Source organism: Phascolarctos cinereus, unplaced genomic scaffold (assembly GCF_003287225.1).
Source record: "Phascolarctos cinereus isolate Bilbo 61053 unplaced genomic scaffold, phaCin_HiC Scaffold_726;HRSCAF=1367, whole genome shotgun sequence".
Classification (NCBI taxonomy): Eukaryota; Metazoa; Chordata; class Mammalia; order Diprotodontia; family Phascolarctidae; genus Phascolarctos; species Phascolarctos cinereus.
In genome coordinates, this window is record NW_027556098.1 from 114,529,242 (window position 1) to 114,549,453 (window position 20,212).

The 20,212-nt window shown below is 37.4% G+C and overlaps 1 pseudogene; it reads right to left on the reverse strand.

The window, feature by feature from the left end:
• The window catches only part of LOC110208032 (protein mono-ADP-ribosyltransferase PARP14-like), a 38,669-nt pseudogene that overhangs the window by 14,495 nt on the left and 3,962 nt on the right, over positions 1-20,212 (reverse strand).

Consider the following 20,212-nt stretch of genomic DNA (forward strand, 5'->3'; position numbering starts at 1 on the left):
CAATTCCACCTCATGGCCAGACTTAGGAATAGTCAGCCAGGTAGGTAACATTCCTTTTCAAAGGAACACAATGGGGAAACTGAGCCAGGAGGATCCTATCTTAGACTGAGGCTGAAATTGTCCTCTTAGCTTTTCCAGCTGCAGACCTCCACCTGTATCACATTCTCTCTGAGTAGCTTGTGGCATTTCTCTCAGATGGTGGATTATTCAATACTGATTGTTGATGGATTATTACTATCCATTTGACAACTTAAAATAAAATCATTTACAGTCTCTGAGCTTTTACCTCAAACAGCACATTTCACTAATCACAGCTGAGGGAAAAATTTACAGGATTTATGTCTCAAATTTAAAATTTGTCCTGGGGTTAAAGCCAATCCTTAGAGATCATTTCTATATACTTGCAAATTCTCAGCAAGCCAAATTCATTGTTTAGGAACTCCATAATCCAAACAAGCTTTTTGGGAAGTTTACAAAATAAGGGAGATTGACAGGGACCCCAGAGAAGGGGCTTCCTATTTATCCCATCTACTTATAGAGTTGCTGTGGGCTATGCCGTTTGACTAGCCCTGGGGACTGCTCTGAAGGGGCAAAACAAACCTGGATGAGGCTTTTACCTTATCCCCTCCTTTCTGCACACTCAGTAATCAATTACCAGCTTTAGGTTTTAGCATTTAAAATAATCCAAACATCTTAGTTAACAATCTTAAATTTTTCATAATGAGAGACAAATTGTTTTAGCTGCAACATCCTCAATTATAAGCCAAGGTGAACATCCAAATTATGAAAAGTTGCTTGACATAACTGATAAACAAAAGTTTACCAGTTTGAAACTTGAAACAAACCCATTGCCATCAGGTGCCTTCAATCTTGTTGAATACATTTCCAAACTACTTTACACAGAAAACCAGCATCTCATCATTAACATGTTAAAACTACAACTTTTAGAAAAGTGGGCTTATTGAGTACAGAAGGTGGCTGGCTTCTTACCTCATACTGCCTTGACCCATATCACTCTCCTCTCTCACCATGATGCTGGGGGAGGGGAAGGTGAGCAGGATGTTCTGAACCTGGGTTAAACTCCCAGGATTTCTGGGTGGGCTACAGGGTGCCTAGGGTCCAGGGACATTGCCAGTGGGGCCCCAATGTAGCTGCTGCCCTTCCCCTACTCCTTCCTTTCACCAGGTGGGGGAGGGTGAATTCGAAGACAAGATGAATCTGATATTGGAGGAGAGGGGTTAAGAGGAAAACATGCAATACAATCACTGAGATACCTTCTTAACTCAAGGGAAGGGAGTGGGGGAAAGTTAGTGACTGGGATTTTAAGGAGGTGTTTCAAAACTCCTAAATGATCAATCTCAAAACCTCCATAATCTAATATATTTTTAGCTGTTCTAACTTTTCACTATAGCCTTAGCCTGGTCACAGCCAGAACTATAGGGAGAGGAATCTTAAGAATTTTTAAAAATTTTTTACAATTTTTCTTGGTCCTCTAGATTGTATTGAGGCCAGTCACAAAGCTTTCTTTTTCAAGGTCTGGGAGACTGAGCTTTATCCAGTTCTAACCTAGGGGTAAAGCTTGGGGAAGTCCCTGCTGAGTCCAGCTGAGAGGATCCAGTGGCCATAAGGCTGGAAGAGAAGGGGGATCCTGCAGGCATGGGCATGGGACTGAGGAGTCCCTCCTTGAAGGAAGATCCTGGGGTATAGAAAGGAGTAAGTCTCAGGAAACCAAAAAGCACCTCCAGTTTTCTCGGTTTCCCTAGTGTCCTAAAGAATTGAGAGAATTCAGAGAATTGGGCAATGTGCTTCCAGATAGGGTGTACATCCGCTATGCAGCAGAAGGTGTGCCCGATCCATGGCCTTGAACTGAACTGCTGGACTGAGAGCCTGAGAACGTCAGACTTGAAAAGCACCTTCAAGACTTCCTAGATGCTTGGGGAGTGATCCCAACTGCAGAGTGAGAAAGGGATGTAGAGGGAGGGGAGGCTTACATACCTTCTGGTCTTGGCTGGAGAAGGACTTGAGGGGGTCAGGCAATTCCTTGTACATGGGCCACCAATATGTTGTGGTTTGGGGTGCTGGGACCCCTGAAAGGCAAGGTTACAGGGTGTCTGCCTCAAAAGAATTAGACTACTCAAGCCTTCCAGTCAAAGTAGTGAGTTTATTGTGGTGCCAGTAGACGTAGGGGAAATTCTTAGGGAGTCTGCTCTGGAGGAAGCATTATGCTCCACATTTCTATACTTGCCTATGAATTACTCAAGAGCCAATTATCCATTTTGCTAATTGTTTGCTAAATGAGCTTCCATTTTTCTATAATATGCAAAATCCACCCATTCATTTGAAAAATATTTATTGAATACTTTCTGCAAATATATTTGTGGGAAACCGCAAAGAAGAGGATGGACCAGAGGAATCTTTCCAAGTCATCTCTATCTTGTGATAGGTTCTGTGGGAAAGATTTAGAAGTTAGACTTCCATAGCAGAACATGGAAATTCTGAGGGGGACTTCCAAGATCTTTTGGGTAGTCCCTCAGCCAATCAGAAAGTGCTCTGAACACTCTGCAAAACCACAACTTCCTTAAGACAGAGCCCTAGAGGCTAAACCAGGTGCAATGGGTCAGAGTCAAGGACCAAGCAAAGGCTTTTGTCCACTGTACTTGATTAATGAGCTTATTGAATATTAACTCAGAATATCTCTGAAGGCAGAGATAGTCACCATTTTTTAACATGGGACGTATGACTGGGAGGAGTGAACACGACAAGGAGTAACATGGGATGGGCAGTTCAGGAAGAGTGTAACCCAAATGAGCTGGTCCAATCCCAGCTCAAATGGGAGGAGTAGGGATTTTTTTTTACTAACCATTTAAAGCTGGCTCTGCTTCTATATCAGCATACATGTGCTGTACTAGGTTGCAATGTGCCCACTTCTCATGAGAACCATAATAAAAGCTTTCCTTCACATACTCCTGTAGTAGACTTCTGTTTCAGACCTTTTTAACAGCTCCCATTTTCTCAATAGGCTTCTCTTTCCCCAATACAGAATTATTCACATTTAAAAGAAAATATCAAGTGTCAAAACTATCAGTCTATAGGAAGATGTAGAAGTATCCAAACAATGTTTGAAGGAAGTGGTGGTGGAAGTAACTTGTTTCCTTTACTAAGTAACAGGTATAAATGAAAAAAAGGGGAAAAAGAGACTAGGGAGATTTACAAGCAGGAACCAGGAAGAGATTTCAACACCAATACCCTACTAGGGACTTATTTGCTTCCAGTTCTTCCCAGTCTACATCTCTTAGGAGTGGGTGGGGTGGTGGTGATGATGTTGCAGCATTGTTTGTGGCAGAAAGGAAATCTATCATCTGGTCTACGTTTGTCTCCTGCCATACTGATTATGGCAGAAGAGACAGGAAGAATGTGCCTGACGATTAGGTGACAGATAAGAAAATATGGAGATTGTTTCTTATATTTAATTGACAGAGAAGAAATCACAGAAGCACAAGCTTAAAGATTTGGAGCTATAAGGTTGTTTGGGGTGGAGGGAGACAGGTAGGCAACTCTAGCAACAAATCCATTCTGACGGTTTACAGTAAGGCACATTTCCCTCCATTGTGAGGTAGGACCTTGTTATACAAGGTCAATGCGTTGGTTAGCTTTACTTAGCTGCACTTATATGTTATAAGGTAAGATTTTAATAGGGTAGTCAGTGGGAGGAGTTTCACTTGACAAATTCTTATTGAACAACTTCTGGAAATGAATTTGTTGTCTAGTCTATAGGAATAAATTGCAACATTTAAAGCAACAATGATAAAAAAAGAAATTAATAATTTTTTCTTTTAAAGAAAGGGTGCTAAGCTCCCATTAATGAGTGAGGTCAGATTTGGGGGCCTCAAGGGAAAAAGTTTTTTAAATGTACCCCCAAGTCAATCTAAGATAAAATACAAAAGAAAAAACACACAAACAAAACAAAACTCAGTTCACCATCAGAAATAGTCTCTGCTTGTCTCTGTTTCTGTTTATCTCTCTGGCTGGGGCCCTTATATGCATTAGAGGAATATGCCATTTATGCTGTATGAGTAATGTACTTTCATAATTATCTTCCAAATATTGCATAAGTCCTTTACGTGTATCTTGATGCTTTTAAATAAAATATAGGTATGATAGAACATGAACTAATCTTCAGAAATGTAAAAGCAAAAAATAAAGCAAGCTGGAAGGAAGGATAGCCTCTAAGCTAGGGCTGGCCTCTCCTTGCAAAATCTGGGAAGATCCTGCTTGTGGAAGAGAGAAGAATGAAGGAAAAGGTAAAAAGAAGAGAGAATGGAGAAAAGAGTAGACAGAGTGGAAGATGCCAAAGCAGAAATAAGGACCAATGGTGAGAATTCGGAGGAAAGGAGAAAAAGGAAGAAAAACAAGCAGAAAATATGAGAGTGGAGAATAAAGCCAGGGAAGAGGAGGTAGAGGGAGACAGAAAGGCTGCTGGACATATGGAGAAGGTGGCCTATTTAGTGTACAGTAATGTTATACAGTTTTTTTGTACCAAGCCACCTACTTCTGCATTCACAGTACCAGGACAGCAATTATAAGGCATGAAAGTATGAAGTATATTTAAGAAATGTATTTCTCTTCCCCTTGACTTAAAATAAGAGGTCTCAGGTTGCACATAATGAATCAAGTATTCTATCAGCAACCATTTATTAAGTGCCTGCTATGTGTCAGGCACTATGCTAAGTTCCGAGGTAGAAAGAAAGTTGAAAAATCCATCGCTTAAGATGCTTACATTGTAAAGGGGGAAATAACAGGTAAATAACTAGGCATGTAAAAGAATATAGTGGAATAAACACATTTAGAATAGGTAGAATGTAATATTGAAATATATGTATAAATGTGTATTATGTACACATGTGTACATGTATACACATGCATATATGCATACACACACACACAAATGTGTGTGTACATGTATATATCTATGTGTCCATATTTATCTATCTCTATCTGTCTAGAGAAAGAGAAGTGACAATAGATAGGTGGCAGTAAATGGAGCACCAGACCTGGAGTCAGAGAGACCTGAGTTCAAATCTAGCCTCATACACTAACTCGTTGTGATGCTGGAGAAGTCTCCTAAATTCTGTCTGTCTCAGTTTCCTCAACTGTAAAGTGGGGATAATAATAGCACCTACTCTCAGGGTTGTTGTGAGGATAAAATGGCATATTTTTAAAATGCTTTGTAAACCTTAAAGCTTTATATCAATGCTAAGCTAACAATGAATGGCAATCCCCAGCAAAGTGATTATCCAAGTGAAGTAGGGGTCAATAAATTTAAGCTTTACTTTGATAAAACCTTGATGCAAAACCCTTGGGAAAGGATGAAAATGCAAGATACTTATAGGATTTTCGTTGACTGAATCACCAAATTACAGACTGATTGCAGTCTGTGTGAGTGGAGCCCATTTGGTATGGTACCTCACAAGGTTGTTGTGAAGGCAAAAGAAATATATATGCAATGTGTTTTGAAAACTATATAAAATATACATAATTTAAAGTCATATAAAATGCTCTAAATCATTATTGATTAGAGAAACTCAAATTAAAACAACCTTGAGATATCATTTCACACCTACCAGATTGGCTAAAAATGATAGAAGGGGAAAGTGATAACTGTTGGAGAGGATGTGGATAAATTGGGACATTAATTCATTATTTGTGGGATTGTAAAATGATCCAACCATTTTGGAGAGCAATTCGGAATTATGCCCAAAGAGTTATTAAACTGCTTATACCCTTCTACCCAGCAATACCAGTACTTGGTCTATTTCCAGAAATGATTAAATCTCCTAAAATATTTATAGCAATTCTCTTCATGGTGACAAAAACCTGGAAATTGCAGGGATACCCATCAATTGAGGAGTAGCCGAACAAGTTGTGGTATATATTTGTGTTGGAATACTACTGTGCTATAAGAAATTGATGAGCTCAATGATTTTTAGAAAATCACAAAAAGACTTGCACTGAATAATGAAGAGTGAAATGAGCAGAACCAGGAGAACATTGAATGCAGTAATGACAATATTGTTTTGAGAATGACTTTGAGTGAATAAGTTATTTTGTCTATTATCAATACCCAAATTAATTATAAAGGACATATGAAGAAAGAAGCTATCTGCAATGAGAGAAAGAACTGATAAGTAAAAGTATGTATAGAATAATTTTACACATGTGTGTGTATTTGTGTCTAATTGTAGCCATCTCTAGGGTGGGGTAGTGGGGAAGGAAAAAAAAGAAAAAATTTACATAATAATTTTGTATATTTGAAAGGAATAGCAAATTGTGCATAATAGATTTGCAGTTTCATGTACAATCATCTTTTTATTGTGCTATTATGAAAATTATTGTTTTATTCCACAAATTAAAAATAAAATTAAGAAAGAAAACTGTATAAATGTCAGATACTCTGAATGTTTTTGACTATGCACCCAGTGATCCCATTCAAGTACAGGTTATATACCTCCAAAAAGTAATTGACCAATTCTCCATTAGCAAAATGACTTAGTGAATTATCAACATGCCATAATAATATCTTATTACAATTATATTAATATAACATATAGTTTACAAAACACTTTCCTGAAAATAATTATTTGAGAATAGATACTTCAAGTCCTAGTATCCCTATTTTGTAAGTGAGGATTATTAAATTCAAAGAAGTTTAAGTGACTTAAATTTCTTGCCTCTATCCTTACAGGATTAGACCTTTCATGGCTCTCTGACCTGTTCTACCAGCATATTCCTCTTTTTTCTCTTGTGGGGTGAATGTTTCTGTGTTGCCTCTAGTTCTGAAAACTTCTACCTGGCAGCTAGAAATAATTGTTATAATAGATACTGAGGAATAATCACTGTGACCCAGCAGAACATTCAGTTGAAACAACCCCTGTATGATTCTGGAAATAATGAGCATGGGACATCTGCATGGATATATTCAGCTTCCACACACTCAGAACAGTAGAATTCTAACCTCAGGCTAACCTTGTATTAGCTTTACTAATGTAAGGCCAATGCAGGAGGTTTATATGATTCCATGGGAATCAAACTACTTCAATTTCAAAATTACCTTGAGCGATGTTGAAGTGATACCCACCTCAGCATCCTGAATATATCCCTTAATTAACAAGATGCTCAGATCTTCTCTGGTTTGGATAGAGGCCAGCATATTTCCATATTTGATTTTTTTTCCCCTGAGGTTTTTTTCCCCCCTCACGTTCTGATTGTATACAGGGCACTGAATTTTTACCAGGAAAAAGATCTTTAAAGACATTTTTCACAGCTTTGGAAAGAGCTTGAAATGCCTCCTTAGATGAATCTACAAGGTGAATCTTTTTCAAGCTCTGTTTATTTTGGGGGTCCTGGAAATTCTTCTTCATGGACAGGGTGATGGTCTGTGCACATTCTTATAAGGGGAAGCCAAAGATCCCAGAGCTAACAGCTGGGATGGCTATTGAAGTGTGCCCATAAAATCCAGTCAGATAAAGACAGTCTGTGTCTTTTAGCAGTTTTTAGTAGCTACACATATCTGTGAGCATGTTCTTGCTTCCACTGGGGGCCAAGAGCATGAATCATTGGCTGAAATGGGAGCTGTCCAGCAGCTGAGACAGCACAGCTAGGAGAGATCTTAACCTGTTCCTGTATTGTCTGGTCATTGTCACTCTGTAGCTCTGGGCCTGCTGCTTTAGAGAGTTCAGCTGCCATGCCTCCAAAGTGCCTTAGGTCCTCATTTGCAGCATTCACCACCACATCTGCTGAGAACTGGGTTAAGTCACCTTCCTGAACAGTTAATAAGATGCCAGATTCTAAGGTTATCGTGCAGTGGACCTTCTGCCCATCAATACTGCCCCCACTGCTCTTGTCTCCATCTTCTTGTAGCCAAATTGAATAACTATATTTCCTTTTTGCTTCCATTTTATAAACCTCTTCTCTGTCTTTGAATAAGGATTTGGCCTCTGGTTTATGAATGCTAAAATTTCGAACACTTCTTAAATTTAGTGTTTGTTTAACCATGGCCACTCCTCTTGCCACTTTTTCTTTTGGCCCACTCAGTGAAATGTCTCTTTGGTTTTTGCCTCTGAGTTTTGAAGTTGACCTTCACATTTTTCATCCTCAGCTCATGCCAGATTTGCTTATTTTCCATCTTCACAGACTGGATGATTGCTAAAGAAATCACAGCAACAAATTTTTGTATTTTTGTGGTTTTTTTTCTGTGAATTCACAAAGCAGCTGGCAGCTTTCACATACTGGGTAAATACAACCAGCAATCATTATTTTAACTCCAGTGTCTGAATTTTGTTGTTATATTATTACAGTCTTTGAGGAGCAATCATATTTCTTATTTAAATTGCCAGTGAATGTTTCCCACTGACAATCACTAAAAATCCTGCTGTGCCAGGTTGATGTACTTGAAGTCCAAGGCTTTCTTCATCTATTTTTCAGCTTCTGTAAGAACTTGGGGAGAGGAACCAACCAGCATAACTACTTCACCCTCCAGCTTGTAAACAACAGGAATATTCTCAGCTCCAAAAAGAGATTCAGAGAATGTCTCACAATTTACCTGCTGTAGAAACTGAACAATCTGAGGGGGAACTTGGAGAGATTTCTGAGCCAAACTCTTTGGTTTGTACACATCTACAACCAATCCATTCAGGCAAATGCTCTTTGTGAGGGCATTGCAAATGACTCCCAGCTCTGGGTAATCCTTGTGGAGAGTCTCTTCTAACCTGTTGTATAAAATGGAAAACTTTCCAGGACACACAGTCAAGTTCTTTCTTATACTTTGTTTTTTCCCTTTCTATTTTTTGGATGGCCCTTTCTATCAGAGCCCTCATTTGTTGTTCAGCTTTTTGCACATCTTCCAGTCTCCCTACTCTGATCAGTGTCTCCTGAAGTTTATCAAACTCAGTCAAAATGCTCTTATTTTCTATGCTGTCTTTGATGGCTTCTCACACCACTGGGTCTACATTGTACTTCCTAACCTGGTATTCAGACATGACACAAGAGAATCTCGTGGAAACATCCTCATTCCATGTCTTGATTATGTTGCTCTTTGTTCTTCTTTGGCTGACTGAGGTGGCTGAAGGACTGTGTATAATTTCTGGCTTTTTACAATTGGATCTTGGCCATGTTAGTTCACAATGACAGCTCTCCATGGTGCTAGTTATCTCTCCAATTACTTGATTATCTTTCTGTAAGAACTTCAATAGATAAGGCTCCATTGGTATTGTTAAGGGCTTTGACAGCTTCACTGGTGGTTTTGCCTTTTCATATAAAACAGTGCCCAAAGTAGGGTGGTACAGAAACATTGAAATGGGACTGCTCTTGAAGAGAAGCTTCTTTGTTAGTATGATGTCAACTACTAAAGGGGGGGGAGGATAAAATTTAAAATATTGAAAAAAATCTTTAAAATAAAATTTCAATAACCAAAAAAATTTAAAAATGACTCACTGAATTGAAATGTTTTAATTAATTAAGCTAGTGAGTCAAAAAGCAATTATTAAGCACCTACATATGCCAGATACTATAATAACCCATGGGGATACACAGGAAAAAAAAACCCAGTCCCTACCCTCAAGCAATTCACAGACTGACAGGGAGAGAACATGGAAACAACTATGTACAAACAAGCTACACAAAGGACATATTGGGGATTTTTGCATTGAGGAGGATTTTGAAAGGCTTCCTATAGAATGTAGGATATTATCTGTGACTTGAAGGAAGTAAAGGAAGACAGAATTCTGGGCATAAGAAAAAGCCATTGAAAATGCTCAGAATCTGGAGACAGAGTGTCTTATTTTAGGAACAGTAAAGTGGCCAATGTCACTGGATTGCAGAGTCTTGTGGGTGAGTAAACTATAAGATGACTGGAAAAGTTGGAAGAGGCCAGGTTATGAAAAGCTTTAAAATGCAAACAGAAGATTTTATATTTTATCCTGGAGATGACTGATAGGAAATCACTGGAGTTAATTGAATGGGGCAGAGGAGTGACATGGTCAAATGTGCACTTTAAGAAGATGAGTTTGATGAGTAATGGAAGATAGACAAGAATGGGGAGAGATTTGTGGTAAGTAAACCAATTAGCAGTCTCTTGCAATAATCCAGGCATGGGGTGATGATTACAATACACTGATGTTGTTGTAGTGTCAGAGGAGAGAAAAGAGTATATATGAGAGTTGTTCCAAAGGTAGAAATGACAGTATATTACAAATGATAGGATATGGGGTTGTGAGAGAGCAAGAAGTTGAAGATAAGACCTAGGTTGTGAGCCTGCATGACTGAGATGGTTATATCCTCAATAGTAATAGAGAAGTTTGGAAGAGGGGACAATGTAATGTAAACACAGAACGAGTTCAGTTTTAGACACTTTGATTTTAAGATACCTCTGGGAATCCAGTTTCAAATGTCCATTAGGCAGTTGGAGGTGCTAGACCTGAGATCAGGAGAGAGGTTAGAACTGGACAAATAGATCTGAGAATCATCTGCTTGGAGATGATAATTGAATCTGCAGGAATTGATGAAATCACCTAATGAAAAGCTATAGAGAAAGAAGAGAAGAGAGCCCCGGACAGAGCCTTGGGTGATACCCATTGTGAGTGGGAATGATCTAAATGAAGATAGATCTAAGAAGACTAAGAATGAGTAGTCAGACCAGTAGCAGGAGAATCAGGATAGAGCCACTTCACAAAAAAACTAAAGAGAAAAGGGTATCATAGAGAAGATGATGAACAGTATCAATGACTGCAGAGATGTCAAGAAGTAAAAGGACTGAGAAAAGGCCATTAGATTTGTCAATAAAGCTATTACTGTTAACTTTGGAGAGAGCAGTTTCAGTTAAAAAATGAGGCCAGAAGCTAAACTACTGTACAGTTAAAAAGAGAGTGAAAGGAAAGGAATTGGAGGCATTGATTGATGAGTTTAGTCACAAAAATAAGAGAAATAATAAGAGTTGATAGCAAAATTGGAAAGACTGATGAATGAGGGGTTTTTTTTGAGGAATTGGAAGACATGAGCATGTTTGTAGGCAGTAGACAGGGAAAGATTGAAGATAAGTCAAAACATGTGAATGATAGAGTAGGCAATATGTTGGAGAAGATGGGATAGAATTGGATCACTTGTGCATGTAGAGAGGATTGCCTTGGTAAGGAGAAGTGCCATCACTTCAAGTGAGACAAGGGTGAAGGAGGATATAGTTGGAAAAGGCACCTCCATGATGTGATATGAAGGAGAGGAGAAAGGAAAAAGCTCTTTATGATTAGCCTCATTTTTTTTTCAGTGAAATATGAGGTTAGGTTTCAGCTGAGAGTTTAGGGAGAGGGAAATCTGTGGGAGGTTTAAAGAGGAATGAGAAGGTTTGGAAAAGTAACTGTAGCAAGTGGAATAGTAATTTATTAATGAGATATAAATGGATTGCCTTGCTGTAGTGAGAGCCCAGATGATCTTATTTAACATAGATATGGAGTAGACCCAGTTACCATGGTTCGTGATTTTATTCAATAGCATATAAGTCAGAGTAAAGGCAAGGGAGTAATCCAAGGCTCACATTTGGCAAGGCAAAACTGGTGATAGGATAAGGGGTCAAGGGACTCAAGAGAAGAAAACAGTGTAGAGTTTAATTGGTTCACCAAGATATCAAGATGGGGAAGGGAGGAGAGTACAGACAGTGCAGGGGCGATGGCCAGGAAAACAATTGAAGTGTCAAAGGATTGGAGGTCATGGCAAGGATGAATAATAGGGTTTGAGATTGCAAAGCAGAAGGAGAACAGGTAAGGTAATATGACAGTTTATGAACATGGAAGTGGTGCATTTGTGGGTAATGACAAGATCAATGGTATGTCCATCTCTGTTTGTAGCTGAGGTGAGGCAGAGGAGTCAATTATGGGAAATGAGTATGTTGAGGATCTGGGAGATTAGAGTGTTTGAAAGATTATCGATGTGCATATTGCTATCTCCTAATATGAAACCAAGAGGTGGTGAAGACAAAGACTTTTATCTAGGCCTTAAATACATTGAGGAAAGAAGGGAAGTGTCCTGGAGGTTGTTAGACAACAGCTATCAGAATTTTGATTGAGTGATAGATGCAGATTGGGTGTATTTCAGAGAAGGAGACTAATGTGGTAGAGAGAGACTCTAGAAATGGCAATGGGGAGCAAGGAGTATCCCAACTCTCCCACCTCCACTAATACTTCAGGGAGAATAAGCAAAATCGCCATCAGTGCCAGAAAGGGTGATCAGAGAGGCTGTGATACCAGGAAGGAGCTTATTCTCAGTGGGTGTGAAAAGAAGTGAAAAAGGAAAAGGCTTAAGATAAAAACTAGTACCTTACCTATGGAACAGGCATTCCAATGGAAGGGATGGTAGCTTTAGAGCCAAACATTGGTGAAGGTGGTTTGAAGGGAATGTCAAGAAGCTAGTGAACAGTGGAGGATGGAGAATGGGGTTGGAATAATAATAACTGGAGGTACAAAATCACTGAGAAGGGGAAAGTATGACTGGGTGGGAGTTTATTAATCATTGAGAAAGAAGCTCAGATAGTTTGTTAACATCCCTAGGGGTTTGGTATGAGGGCAGTTTCCTCTCAGGGTGTTAGGTACCTCATATGAGGAGAATGAAGAGGAAGCTGATAGAATGAAATCACGTTCCTCTCTTTCCCCTGCAGGCAGGCCAGGCCAGGCCAGGAGCATGATGGAATATCAAAGAAGTTGTCTTCTTTGCAGAAAGAAAATCTTGCCTTCACTTCCACTTTAAATCCAAATTGATTAGTGTTCATTTTATACAAGGCACCCTGAGGGAGAGATAGGAGTCAGTATGTGCCAGGCAAGTTAAACCACCATTACCACCTTGAACACTATCTCCACAGACCTTGATGGAGAAAGCCTAGGACCCTGAACCCAGCAGCCTTGGAATTAGTCTTGCCTCCAGTCTAACTCAGTGCCCTCAGTCATCATCCCGGGAACCAACTTGTGAAGATACTTCCTGGCAACTGTTCCTGCAGGGGGTGACAGTCACAACTACTGAAGACCTAGAAAAGAAGGTTCTTACCCCCAAAGTCCTTGGTATCATCAAATGGCTTGATAACAGAAACTGATTTTTTAAAATCACTGAAATGGTATTAAAGAAGAGAAATTAATATCTGTTTTGTGGCTACACGTTAAGCACCATGAGACTTCTCCACCTGACTTGTAGCTGAAACTTTCTATATGTGTTTTCTCCCCATTTGATTGTGAGCTCCTTGAACAGGGACCTTCTTACTTTTCTATTTGTGTGCCCAGCACTTAGAATAGTGCTTTGCACATACCAAAGGTTAATAAATGCTTTATTCATGAGTTCACTGTTGTATATTTGCTGCTGCTGTTGTTAAGTCATTTCAGTTGTGTCCAACTTTTTGTGACCCCATTTGGGGTTTTCTTGGCCTAAAGACACTGAAGTGGTTTGCCATTTCTTTCTCCAACTCATTTTATAGATGAGAAAACTGAGGTAAATAGGGTTAAGTGACTTGCTCAGGGTCACACAGCTAGGAAGTCTTAGACGCCAGATTTGAACTCAGAAGGATGAGTCTTCCTGAAGACTCCAGGCCCAGTAGTCCATCCACTGGAACACCTAGCTATCATTAATATAGGCTTACAGGGTGGGCATGCAGGTGATGTATCACTATTGGTTCTTCTCTTCCCCTCAGGGGAAGTAGTGTTGATGTAGTCTGAGACAAATCTCAACTTTCTATGTATTTCTGCAACATCCAATAGATGGATGTTCCCTAGATAGATGCCAGGGAAATTGATAACAATGAACTACTGAGAAGTTTTAGTACTTTTGATCTTGCTAAGGCATTTCTTGTATGTTAGACCCTAGATGTTCTCTGCTCTAGTGAAATCATAGAAATATGCTTAAATATCTAAGTAGTCACCTTATAGGATTATTGTGAGGTACAGATGCCATAGCAACCATAAAGGGTAATATTTGGGGTTTTTTTTAGGCAATTGGGAGTTAAGTGACTTGCCAGGGTCATACAGCTAGTAAGTGTCAAGTATTTGGTCTGAGGCCAGATTTGAACTCAGGTCCACCTGACTTCAAGGCTGGCGCTCTATCTACTGCACCACCTAGCTGCCCCCATAAAGGGTAATATTAACATGAGCTATTATGATCAAGTGAAAAGAGCATCGACTCTGTAGTTTAAGGGTCTGGGTTCAAACCCTACTTCTGACAAGTACTGTCTTTGTGACCTTGGGCAAATCACTTAACCTCACTGAGTCATACTTTCCTTATATTTAAAATGAAGGCATTAAACTAGATGGTGGCTGAGGACTGGTTCACTTCCAGATCTATGATCTTATGAATTTCTAGAACCTATGATAAAGACAGAAGCACTTTTAAAAACACAAGATGAAATAAGCAATAGATATAATTACCTTTGCATGTACAGAACTGAATCAGGGCTGAATTATTCTTCAGAAAATATTGGACCCTGGTTAAGGGTCCCCCTCTGTTTGGGTTTTTCAAAGAAAAGAGTAATGTTATATTCATTAACAGCTGGGGATACCCCTTCCACTAGAACGGCTCTTGTCACATCTAGAGGTGCTACAGAAATCTTAAGTTTTCCCATTCTGTGGTTCTGGGCACAAATAGCAATAAATTCCTTTATATCTGCAAAGAAAAAATAAAACAATTATGACTATATCCTAGGTTGTGGTAGAAAAAATGGAAAACTGTTACACCAAAGCGCCAAAGCTAAGCCCTTAAGCTCAATAGTAAATGGTAGATTTTATTTTATTTTTTAAAAAATTAATTAATTTTTAGTTTTCAACATTCACTTACATAAGCTTTTGAGTTTTAAATTTTCTCTACCTCCCTTTCCTCTCCCCTCCCCAAGACAGCATGCAATCTGATATAAGCTCTGCATATACTTTCTTATTAAACACATTTTTACATAAATCATGTTTTAATTAGAAGAATTAGAACATATATAAGGAACCACAAGAAAGAAAAAAACAAAACAAAACAAAAAAAGAGAGAACAAATAGTATGCTTTGATCTGTATTCAGACTCCATACTTCTTTCTCTGGATGTGGTTAACATTTTCCTTCATGAGTCTTTCGGAGTTGTCTTCTGTCCTTGCATTGCTGAGAAGAGCTAAGTCTATCAAAGTTAGTCATCACAAAATGTGGCTATTACTGTGTACAGTGTTCTCCTTATTCTGCTCAATTCATTCAGCATCAGTTCATATAAGTCTTTCCAGGTTTTTCTGATGTCTGTCTGCTCATCATTTCGTATAGCACAGTAGTACTCCATTACATTCACATACCACAATTTGTTCAGCCATTCTCCAATTGATGGGCATCCTCTCAATTTCCAATTCTTTGCCACTACAAAAAGAGCTGCTATAAATATTTTTGTACATGTGGGGTCTTTCTCTATTTTTATGATCTCTTTGGGATACAGACTTAGTAGTGATATTGCTGGATCAAAGGGTATGCACATTTTTATGGCCCTTTGAGTATAATTCCAAATTGCTCTTGGTTGGATCATTTTGCAACCCACCAACAATGCATTAGTGTTCCAATTTTCCCACATCTTCTCCAGCATTTATAATTTTCCTGTTTTGTCATGTTAGCCAATCTGATAGGTGTTATGTGGTACCTAAAAGGTGTTAGATTTGCATTTCTCCAATCAATAGCTATTTAGAGCATTTTTTCATATGATTAAAGATAGCTTTAATTTTTTCATCTGAAAACTGCCTGTTCACATACTTTGACCATTTATCAATTGGAGAATGACTTGTATTCTTACAAATTTGACTCAGTTTTCTATATAGTTTGGAAATGAAGCCTTTATCAGGGACACTGGTTGTAAAAATTCTTTCCCAATTTTCTGCTTCCCTCCTAATCTTGGTTGCATTGGCTCTGTTTGTACAAAAAAAAATTTCAATTTAATATAATCAAAATTATCCATTTTGCATTGCATAATGTTCTCTATCTCTTGTTTGGTCATAAATTCTTCTGTTCTCCATAAATCTGATAGGTAAGCTATCCCTTGCTCTCCTAGTGTCAACCTTTATATCTAAATCGTATATCCATTCTAAGTTTATTTTGGCATATGGTGTAAGATGTTGGTCTATGCCCAGTTTCTGCCACACTCTTTTCCAGTTTTCCCAGCAGTTTTTGTCAAATACCAAGTTCTTATTCCAGAAGCTGGGGTCTTTGGGTTTATCAAATAGCAGATTACTATAGTCATTGACTACTGTGCCTTGCATACTTAATCTTTTCCACTGATCCACCACTCTATTTCTCAGCCAGTACCAAGCAGTTTTGAAGATTGCTGCTTTATAACACAATTTAAGATCTGGTATGGCTAGGTCACCTTACTTAGTACTTCTTTTCATTAGTTCCCTTGATATTCTGGACCTTTTGTTCTTCCAGATGAATTTTGTTATTATTTTTTCTAGCTCTATAAAATAAATTTTTGGTAGTTTGATTGGTATGGCACTGAATAAATAAATTAATTTAGGTAGAATTGTCATTTTTATTATATTAGCTCAGCCTACCCATGAGCAACTGATGTTTTTTCCAATTATTTAGATGTGACTTTATTTGTATGAAATGTGTTTTGTAATTGTGTTCATATGGTTTCTGAGTTTGTTTTCATAGGTAGACTCCCAAATATTTTATAATCTCTACAGTAAATTTAAATAGAATTTTATTTTTCTTGCTCATATTTAGTAATATATAGAAATGCCAATGATTTATGTGGGCTTATTTTATATCCTGCAACTTGGCTAAATTTGTTTATTTTTTTCAAGTAGTTTTTTAGTTGATTCTCTAAGTATATTATCTGCAAATAGTGATAGCTTGGCTTTTTCTTTGCCTATTCTCATTCCTTCAGTTTCTTTTTCTTCTCTTATTGATAAAGCTAACATTTCTAGTACCATATTGAATAACAGCAGTGATAATGAACATCCTTTTTTTTTTTACCCCAGATCTTATTAGAAATGCTTCTAGCTTATCTCCATTACATATAATGCTTGCTGATGGTTTCAGGTAGATGCTACTTATCATTTTAATTAGAAGACTCTATTGATTCCTATGCTCTCTAGTGGTTTTAAGAGGAATGGGTGTTGCATTTTGTCAAAAGCCTTTTCTGAATATATTGAGATAATCACATGGTTTCTGTTAGTTTTATTGTTGATATGATCAATTATGCTAATAATTTTCCTAATATTGAACCAACCCTGCATTCCTGGTATGAATCCTACCTGGTCTGAATCCTACCTGGTCATAATGTATTATTCTCTTGAAAAGTTGCTGTAATCTCTTTGCTAATATTTTATTTAAAATATTTTGCATCCATATTCATTAGGGAAATTGATCTATAATTTTCCTTTTCTGTTTTGACTCTTCCTGGTTTAGGTATCAGTACCATATATGTATCATAAAAAGTATTTGGTAGGACTCCTTCCTCACCTATTTTCCCATATTTACAGTATTGAAATTAGTTGTCCTTTAAATGTTTGATAGAATTCACTTGTAAATCCATCTAACCATGGAGATTTTTTTCCTAGGGAAGTCATTGATGGCTTGTTCAATTTCTTTTTCTGAGATGTAGTTATTTAAGTATTTTACTTCCTCTTTTGTTAATCTGGACAGTTTATATTTTTGTAAATATTTATCTATTTCACTAAGATTATCAAATTCATTGTTATACAGTTGAGCAAAATAGCTCCTAATTATTGTTTTAATTTCCTCTTCATTGGTGGTGAATTCACCCTTTTCATTTTTGATACTGATATTTTAGTTTTCTTTCTTTTTTGTTTAATCAAATTAACCAAAGGTTTATCTATTTTTTGGTTTTTTTTCCATGAAACCAGCTGCTAGTTTTATTTATTAGTTCAATAGTTTTCCTAATTTCAATTTTATTAATCTCTCCCTTGGTTTTCAGTATTTCTAATCTGGTATTTAATTGGGGATTTTTAATTTGTTCTTTTTCTAGCTTTTTTAGTTGCATGCCCAATTTATTGATTCCCTCTTTGTTTCTTTTATTCACGTAAGAATTTAGAGATATAAAATTTCTTCTAAGAACTGCTTTCACTGCATCCCATAAGTTTTGGTATGTTGTCTCATTATTGTCATTCTCTTGGATGAAGTTATTGATTGTTTCTATGATTTGTTGTTTGACCCACTCATTCTTTTGGATTAGATTATTTAGCTTCCAATTAATTTTTAGCCTGTCTTTCTATGGCCGTTTATTACATACAATTTTTATTGCATCATGATATGAAAAGGATGCATTTAATATTTCTGCCTTTCTGCATTGGATTGTGAGGTTTTTATGCCCTAGCACAAGGTCAATTTTTGTGTAGGTGCCATGTACTGCCAAGAAAAAGATACATTCCTTTCTATTCCCATTCAATTTTCTCCAGAGGTCTATGATATCCAACTTTTCTAAAATTCTATTCACCTCTTTAACTTCTTTTGTGTTTATTTTGTGGTTAGATTTATCTAGTTCAGAGAGGGGGAGGTTGAAGTCCCCCACTAGTATAATTTTTCTGTCTGTTTCTTCCTGTAGCTCCCTGAACTTCTCCTCCAAGAATTTGGATGCTATACCAATTGGTGCATATGTGTTTGGTAATAATATCACTTCATTGTCTATGGTGCCTTTTAGCAGTATGTAGTTTCCTTCCTTATCTCTTTTAATTAGATCTATTTTTGCTTTTGCTTTGTCTGAGATCAGGATTGCTACACTTGCTTTTTTTTTTTACTTCAGCTGAAGTATAATATATTCTACTCCAGCCTTTTGCCTTTACCCTGTGTATATCCCTCTTTTTCAAATGTGTTTCTTGTAAACAACATATTGTAGGGGTATAGTTTTTAATCCATTCTGCTATCTGCTTCCGTTTTATGGGAGAGTTCATCCCATTCACATTTATGGTTATGAGTACTATCTGTGTTTTTCTCTCTATCCTTCCCCCCATTTATGTTTTTCTTTCTCCTTTATTCCTTTCCTTCTTCAAAAGAGTTTTGCTTTTGACCACTACCTCCCTTAATCTTCCCTCCCTTCTATCAGCCCACTCCCTTTGCTTTCCCCTTTCCCCTCCTACTGATTATATGGCAAGTTAGATTTCTATACCTAACTGAATATGTTATTCCCTCCTTGAGCTAAATCTGATGAGAGTAAGGTTCAAACAATGCTCATCTCCTTCCCTTCTTTTCCTCTACTGTAATATGTCTTTGTGCCTCTTCATGTGATATTATTTACTTTTTTCTGCCTTCTCTTTCCTCTTCTCCCAGAACAATTCCTTTTCTCCCCTTAATTAGATTTTTAATTATCACTCAAAGTCAATTTACACCCACACCCTCTGTCTATGTATATTCCTTTTAAATATCATAATAAAGATACAGTTCTCAAGAGATATAGGTATCATCTTCCCATGTAATGATGTAAACATCCTTATTGAGTAACATGTTTTTTTTTCTTTCTTGTTTACCTTTCTATGCCTCTCTTGAGTCTTGTATTTGAAGGTCAAATTTTCCATTGAGCTCTGGTCTTTCCATTAGGAAGGTCTGAAAGTTCCCTATTTCATTGAATATCCATCTCTTTGCCTGAAAGATTATGTTCAATTTCACTGGGTTATTGATCCTTAGTTGTAATCTAAGCTCCTTTGCTTTATGGAATATCATATTCCAAGACCTCTGATCTTTTAATGTAGAAGTTGCAAAGTCCTACTTAATCCTGACTGGTTCCATGATATTTTAATTGTTTCTTTCTGGCTGCTTGCAGTATTTTCTCCTCGACGTGATAATTGTAGAATTTGGCTACAATATTCCTTGGGGTTTTCATTTTGAGATCTCTTTCAGGAAGTGACCAGTGAATTCTTTTGATGACTATTTTACCCTCTTGTTCTAGGACCTCAGGGCAGTTTTCCTTGATAATTTCTTTTTTCTGCATTTTTTCTTTTCTTTTCTTTTATTAATTAATTTATTTTTGTTTCCAACAATCACTTCCATAAGCTTTTGAGTTTTAAAATTTCCTCCCCATCCCTTGCTCCCTTCTTCCCCAAGATGGTGTGCACTCTGATATAGGCTTTATATATACATTCGTATTAAACATACTTTCACTTTAGTCATGTTGTAAGCAAGAATTAGAACCAATAGGAGGAACCACAAGAAAGAGGAAACAAAACAAA